Source organism: Onychostoma macrolepis, chromosome 03 (genome assembly GCF_012432095.1).
Source record: "Onychostoma macrolepis isolate SWU-2019 chromosome 03, ASM1243209v1, whole genome shotgun sequence".
NCBI classification, from domain to species: domain Eukaryota; kingdom Metazoa; phylum Chordata; class Actinopteri; order Cypriniformes; family Cyprinidae; genus Onychostoma; species Onychostoma macrolepis.
The window spans coordinates 55,114,335-55,122,917 of NC_081157.1; the positions used below are offsets into that span (position 1 = coordinate 55,114,335).

At 35.1% G+C, this 8,583-nt stretch overlaps 1 pseudogene; it reads right to left on the reverse strand.

The window, feature by feature from the left end:
• Positions 1-320: 320 nt before the first annotated feature.
• Positions 321-3,320, reverse strand: LOC131536515 (zinc finger protein 271-like; annotated as a pseudogene).
• Between the last annotated feature and the right edge of the window lie 5,263 nt (positions 3,321-8,583).

Consider the following 8,583-nt stretch of genomic DNA (forward strand, 5'->3'; position numbering starts at 1 on the left):
TCACAGAGATCGAGTCCAGAGCTCAGTCACATATACTGTCAAGAGTTCAGGTCAGAAAACAATCTCATGATCAGTTACTGAAGAGTCTCTGTTAGATCTGATAATATAATGATGCTAGAGTTATCTTGTGTGTTTACTAATTAAAATATGATAATCATATTCTACAGTTTGATTAATCTGAACTAACATTCATCTTCACAGCTCGAGATGATCCAGCGTCACCAGTGATTCCAGTCCACAACACAAAATCAACTACAATGACACCAATAACTTCTACACAAGGTACAGACAAACAATGATCTTTCACTGTTCTGAGTTTTACTGGATCCTCTCTTGTTCATGTTAATAAAATGCACAACAAAACTTTAGATAATGTTTCTTTGTCATGTTGCTTGTTATGACAGATTTATCCAGATGATATTCTGTTGCTTGATGCATTATTGTGTCACGTTTGTTGAGGACGCAGCATCAGACCTGAAAGATCTGAAGATGATCTACTTGCTGTGAATGTTTTTTGTATGTCTGTGTAGAGCAGATGAATTATTGAAACGCTTCCCACATGCAGTGCAGTGATACGGTTTCTCTCCAGTGTGAATCCTCTCATGTGTTTTCAGAGTTGATGACTGACTGAATCTCTTGTCACAGTGTGAACACTTGTAAGGTTTCTCTCCAGTGTGAATCCTCTGGTGCTTTTTTAAACTGCTCGCTGTAGTAAAAGTCTTCTCACACTCAAAGCACATGTAATCTCTCACAGCAGTGTGTATTTTCTGATGTTCTTTTAAATATTCTTGATGTGAAAAACTCTTTCCACACAAATGACATGAATGTGGCTTCTCCTTTGTATGAACTTTAAGGTGTTTCTTCAGGACTGAAGCCCACAAAAATATTTTCCGCATTGATCACATGTGTACGGTTTCTCTCTAGTGTGGATGTTCATGTGACCCTTAAGGGTTGATGATTGTGAGAAACTCTTTCCGCACTGATCACAAGTAAAGGTTTCACTCCTGTATGAACTCTCATGTGTATTGTAAGTTCTCCTTTTATTGTGAAACTCTTCCCACACTGATCACATGTGTACGGTTTCTCTCCAGTGTGAATCCTCTCATGTGTTTTCAGAGTTGATGACTGACTGAATCTCTTGTCACAGTGTGAACACTTGTAAGGTTTCTCTCCAGTGTGAATCCTCTGGTGCTTTTTTAAACTGCTCGCTGTAGTAAAAGTCTTCTCACACTCAAAGCACATGTAATCTCTCACAGCAGTGTGTATTTTCTGATGTTCTTTTAAATATTCTTGATGTGAAAAACTCTTTCCACACAAATGACATGAATGTGGCTTCTCCTTTGTATGAACTTTAAGGTGTTTCTTCAGGACTGAAGCCCACAAAAATATTTTCCCGCATTGATCACATGTGTACGGTTTCTCTCTAGTGTGGATGTTCATGTGACCCTTAAGGGTTGATGATTGTGAGAAACTCTTTCCGCACTGATCACAAGTAAAAGGTTTCACTCCTGTATGAACTCTCATGTGTATTGTAAGTTCTCCTTTTATTGTGAAACTCTTCCCACACTGATCACATGTGTACGGTTTCTCTCCAGTGTGAATCCTCTCATGTCTTTTCAGGTGTCCTGAATCACTGAATCTCTTGTCACAGTGTGAACACTTGTAAGGTTTCTCTCCAGTATGAACTCTCATGTGACGCTCAAGACTCTGTTTGTATGTCGATCTCTTTCCACACTGAGTGCAGGTGAAAGATTCCTTGGCTCTTCTTTTCTTTAAATCTTTCTGAGTTTGAGAGCAACTCAAAGGTTTTTTTCCAGTTCTGAAGAGATTTTTTCCCTCAACTTCACTCAATTCTTCATTCTCCTCATTTTCTTCAATTAACTCTGAAATAAGCGTAAAACTGGATTATTTTCATTATTACATAAAAAAAGAAATGTGAAAAGGCATAAACATGAACCCTGATGTAACAGCAGAAAGTTGACAATTGCTATACAACATTTTGATGAAGTTTTCTAAATAATAAATATAAATATATCTAGTACATTTTATATATACATCTCTGAAACCTTTTCATTCATCAGTGAATGAGGTACATTGATTTCCAAATTATGATTTTTAAAACATTATAGGCACAAATCCCATGTTTCTATAGAGAGAACTATTAAACATGTTTGATCAACTACACAGTTATCTAACAAATAATTTTGTTGAAAAAAAGTACCCAGTTTACAGAAACCTTATTATTTGATGCTTCAGCTGAATTATTGCAGAGCTCTAAAGATTCTTTCCTATTACAGCAAATCTACATCTGCTTGAAGCGTTATAACCATCAGCACTATTAATAAAGAGAGAAGAATAAACACCGACCTGTTTGTTGTTCAGTATCTTCAGTGTGTTTGATTCTGCAGGGTTCTGGATCTCTCATCTTCTCTCTGTCCTCTTTAATAAACTCAGCTCTTCCTGATGCTCTGATGCTCGTCTTCACTTGTAAACTGATGGGAATATTCCAGCATTTATTGCTGAATTACTGTGGGCGGAGCTTCACTGATGATGTGATTCTTGTGGGAGGAGCTTCACTGAAGAATCTATCTCAAGTGTTTCTGCTGTGATGTTATTTCTACTCTTCTGACATCTTTGACAGATCAGATTTGTTACATTACATTGTTAAAATATACTGGAACAGAAACTGCTAAATACTTTACGCTGAGCCTATAATGAGCCACGTGACACATTTTAAATCTATGTTAATATAGATAAATATGAGTAAAGTTTGACAATGGAAACAATAAATATTCCTCGTGCCGCTTTATTTTAAAAGGTTTATGATCTTTGTCTTCTTTGATCTAAGTTGATTATTGAAATGAATGTATAGTTATCATAAAAGCAGACTATATTTAGATTCATATGGACTGCTGTAACCTGTAGTGGTTGATGAAGATGAGTGTCATTAGTGTTTGTGTTATTATTGATGTTTCATGTCATATTGTGATAATAACAGTATTATCTTTCAGTAAAGCATGTTTTATAGGCTTTTATCTTCTATCCTGACTCTTATAATCAGTTTCTAACAGAAACACTCAGAATAAAGTGAGATGATCTGCTGATGATCCTGAATGTCTTGTTGAATGAGTGTTGATCGTCTGAGACTCATCAATATTAACAGCTGCTGAAAACACTCTTTATTTCATGTCAATAGTTCCTGTTTTCACCTCATTTATTATGCTGATGTCTTCAGATCTCCTGAAAATGCTCATTTAAAGCTCGTTTCATTGTCAACAGACTGAGGGGTGTTTGTTACAAACATAAGCATTTTTTCCTGACTTTATACTTTCAGATGTTTTTTTTCTTCCTAGATATCTGCTGTTATTTTAATAAATATACAGAATAATGTTAGAATTAGAAATAAACATTTGGTAATTAGCATCATTTTTTTTTTTTTTTTTTTTTTACAACACAAATTGTTCAGTAAACTACCGTTTATTAAAAAAACAAACAAACTATTGTTTTCTCCCCCTGCTGTAACAAAAATAAAAAACTGTGACTTCAAAACTGAGGTACCATTACACCCCTATGTTTTCATTAATATTGTGTATATTATTATTATTATTATTATTATTATGTCTAAAAATAGCCTGTTATTAAAGTAGCTAAATTAGTTTAATTTAGAAAATGTAAATTTAAAAGGGACTTCACAGCAGCACTCATGTCTTGGGTGCAGTGCTGATTTACAGTCATTTATGTGCTTGTCTTCAAATAATATCTAAAGTATGATACTAATTATGATATACTAATGCTCTTTTTTCTCGTTTTTTCCTGACAGACTGTGGGTGAGAAAGACTGGCGAGACTTACTAAAACTATCAATTTTTGCACATTTATTCACTCATCTGACATTTACAAAATAGCTTCTGTTATGTTATGTTCTGTATTGTAATTCTGTTATTAAAATACTATTATTATTATTTTTTTTAAATAAGTGTGAATCCATTTTTGTGTTTAAGATTTACCATGTAATGAATATTTTAAATGAAAAAGATAGGTGTGGTGTAAATATGGTTGAATAATGGCTTTTGGTGTATCAGCCACATGTGGGCCGTCAGCCCTTTACAGAACTCAGCCATATAAGAATACCAGACAAGGGCCATCTATCAGCCACGTCTGTTTTTATTATTTGGCTCACTCTGGGTTGGGTTATGGCACTGTTTTGGTTCAGTTCTGGCTAAAAAGATATGGACCAGTTTTGGGCCGGCGAACACAAACTAATCTGGGACACACTTTAGCTGTTGATTTGGGTCAGATCCGCACCAAAGGAAATTTGCTGACTGGGTGATGCCTTGGTTTGCCATGTTATTTTAGCACAATTTATATAAACATTTAGAGAACTTTATATGATTTACTTTGACTTAGCTGCATCATATTACTACATAGGGGTGTAACTGTCCATTCATCTGGATAGGTGCAATTTTTATAACTAACGATCCGATATGTAATGACAATTTAACACCAGACATCAGCCACGTTCAGTGTTTTAAAATGTCCCGCCATTTAATAGTTTCAAAACGTGGCTGATAAGTTACTGCCATATGAGCAGAATTCATGCACTTGAACGGACTTTAATATGAATAACAAGTTTACTAAAGCTTGTTTTGAGCTCAACTGATCTTTCTTGCATTAAAACAAATGGAAAACAAATTTGAAAGACGCGTGCTGCATATTAATATATTAATAGTATGAAAGACTTACCTCAGTCGGTGATCGGTTGGCATGATGTCCGCTGTGGTATCATCAAAATTTGCTGTAGTTATCGAAAAACAGGCTCAATAAAAGAGCGCGATATTTTCTCACACAGCTCCTAATGATTAGCCTGAAGTTAATTCGAATCATCCGCTCGCCCTTCCGTTACTGTCGACGAGTAGAGAGCAGCTCTGCAGCCTGCACTGTGGGCGGGACTAAACGGAAAAGTTTTGGCGGCCGATTTGAAACTGCGCACACACACATAAACACATCTGTTTTTATACTGTCTATGAAACTAATACATATGCCTTTGAATACATTTTGTTGAATAAAAGTTTGAATGTTATTAACTGTTTTATTGAGTTGAAATAAAGCTGATTCAGTTATGCTGTGTAAATATTTGCTGGTATTTGCACAAATCTTTATTTGAATAGGCAACATTATACTACTGCTTAGAACAGATATTACATCATTTATTTAGCATTTCTTTGAATATAGTATAAATGATTTAGTAAATAGGCAAGGGTACACTGTAACCTCACTGTTCATTTTTAATGCAGTGATTTATAATAAAGAACGCCCATAGATGCTGCTGCAATACTATACTTTTTGGCATGAAACTTTAAACAAATCAAATGTTTCCGAAGCATCAAAATAACATTTTGTTGAAATAATTGGACAGAACACAGTGACTGACTGTTGATTTGTGGTTATACATTTTTTCCTATTTTTACAGGAAAAATCTGTAAATATTATAAACGATTTTATGTAAAATTACACATTACTCTGTAAAAATACAGAAAATGTCATTTTAAAAGCAGAAAATTGTTGTAATACCAAAATACAAGCAATTATTTGTAAATATAATGGCAGAACTTTAAAATACAGCAAATATATGTAAAACAACAGTATTATACTGTATAATGAAAAAACGGGAAAATTCTGTAAAAAAATACAGACTATTACCTGTAAAATTACATTTATTTTTAACAGTGTATTGTAAGAAATGTATTTGATTATTTGCAAATTAACTGTTTTACGCAAGGAAACTGTGATGGGTTATTAATGTACTTTTAAAGGTCATGAAACAGCCTGCGCAATGAATCAGTGACTCAGTGATTGAGTGAATCAGTGATTCATTGACTGAGTGAATCAGTGATTAATTTACTCAGTGACTCAGTAATTTGGTCATTGAATGACTCTGTGAATCAGTGACTCATTGACTCAGTGATTGAGTGAATCAGTGATTCAGTGACTCAGTAATTTGGTGATTGAGTGAATCAGTGACTCAGTAATTCACTGATTGAGTGAATCAGTGATTCGTTGACTCAGTGATTGAGTGAATCAGTGAATCAGCGATTCGTTGACTCAGTGATTCAGTGATTGAATGAATCAGTGATTCATTGACTCAGTGATTCAGTGATTCAGTGACTCAGTGATTCAGTGATTGAGTGAATCAGTGATTCAGTGACTCAGTGATTCAGTGACTCAGTAATTTGGTGATTGAGTGAATCAGTGATTCGTTGACTCGGTGATTCATTGACTCAGTAATTCAGTGATTGGGTGAATCAGTGATTCGTTGACTCAGTGAGTGAGCGAATTAGTGATTCAGTGACTCAGTAATTTGGTGATTGAGTGAATCAGTGATTCGTTGACTCAGTGATTCGTTGACTCAGTGATTCAGTGACTCAGTAATTCAGTGATTGGGTGAATCAGTGATTCAGTGACTTTGTTTCCTGACCGTTGGTGGCCAGTTTGAAGAGGTGCTGTCCCAGCTCAGTGAGAAGGGTCTGGCTGCACTCTCAGACACACGCATGCGCACTGTTTTAAGTGCACGCACAGGCCGCTCAACCTGACACAGGCTTTAACAGTCGCACAGGAATTAATGTAAGTATATTTATTTAATTCGTACAAGATTAAGTTGAAGTAAAAGTGTTGTTTTTGATTATTAGGTAAATGTTATTAAAAACTACCCTGCTATTTATCTGATATATCCCAGACACACAGGGCCCTCGACGTTAGCATGTGTTTTAAAATGGTGTAACGTTAGAGGATTCAACGACCGCCAAGGAATCAATGTAAGTATATTTACTGTATTTCATTCATACAGGATTAAATAGATATAAAAGTGATGTTTTAATCTATAAAATAATGTTGTTGAAAACTATCCTGATATCTATCTGATATATCGTGTTTGTGCTAATTGGGTACCGATTCTTCATACAGTTCAATTTGTTTAAGCGGTGAAAAAATGAGTGTTTTACTGGCTCTGGGCGAGATGTTACTTAACAATATTTAATATGAAGATGGAATCTTTAACATAACAAAAGTCATTTTAATGTTGTTAACAATGGTTCTTTAAAACGAGAGATGGGTGGAATGACTAAGCAATTACAAAAATGAAAAGTATATCATACACATCAGAATAGTTTCACTTCTGTATCTTCGTTTTAGGCTTATAGATGCATCCATCAGTAGTCTCAGCAGGTGTAAAGCACCTGATACCAAAGTGCACATCTTGTTGCACATATTGTATTATTGCCCTTCGCTGAAGCCAATGATTAAAAAGAGAGTTCAGGCTCACTGGGAAGTCCATTTAAAAAATGCAATCATTCAATTCCAAGGTAAGATTAGCATATTTTAAAATGATTACAATTTGGCTGCATCCGAAACCGCCTACTTCTCTACTATATAGTAGGTGAAAAGCAGTAGGCGAGTGAATAAGTATGTCTGAAACCTCAGTATTCATAAACGAGTAGGCGAGAATTACCTGGGTGACATACTAATTCTCGCGAGATTCGGACGTGCGTCTACTTAAAGTGTGTCCGAATATGCCTACTTCTACTATATAGTAGGGAAAAAGCAGTAGGCGAGCGAATAAGTATGTCCGAAACCTCAGTATTCATAAAAGAGTAGGCGAGAAGTTCCCGGATGTCCTACTGCTTCTGCCCAGATTCTTGAGTACTCATCGATGGATACTTTTCTATCCCAGAAGCCCACGGGAGATCAATATGTCATCATCGAACGTGATGGAGAACAGCGACGAGGGTGTTCACAAATGTGAGTATTACAAACCAAAAACACGATTGTGTTAAAATCGATTTGCTGAAGGTGTAAAGACGCTAGACAGTAACGTTACAGTATATTTATAATTTTGCTGTAAAAACACGTTTTATTATGTAGCCTATAGCGAACAGGGGAGCTCCAGTAAACACATGCACGTCTCCAAAGTGCATTTACATAAACCATACATCTTAAAGACGATTACTAAATGTTTATTTAATATGAGACAGGAACATTTCCTAAAAGAATTACAGATGAGCACATCACAACATGAACACACATCTGAGTGAGAGATGTAACGTTATACGTGCTGTTATGTAGAGTTCACTGATGTCAGCACTGCTTTAGATGAATGTAAGTAATGTAAATAAACAATTCTACATGGAGTAACTAAACATAAGTTATCTATTTCATTAGTTCATTAGTATTGTTGATAAATTGAGGAACATTTGTGTTGGATAAAAAGTGATTTAACGCATCAGCAACTACATGTAAATAAATGCAGTATTGATCAGATAAGTTGTAGTTTATTTTAATTATTGTAATTTCAAACAGAGCTATTACAGCACTTTTCTGATTCTTGATTTCTGTGCATTTGATGCAGAGCTTTTGTGGTGGAACGAGACAGTGTCATTTGTGAAAAGAAAAACTTAAAACAAAAATATAAAGTAAGAAAAAGTACGAAATAAGTTTGTTACTTCTAATACAGAAATCAAATGACACCGTGCTGCTTTTGTTTTGTGTTTGTGCATTTTTGTGGGTCGTGATGGACAGCAGGGACAGGTGA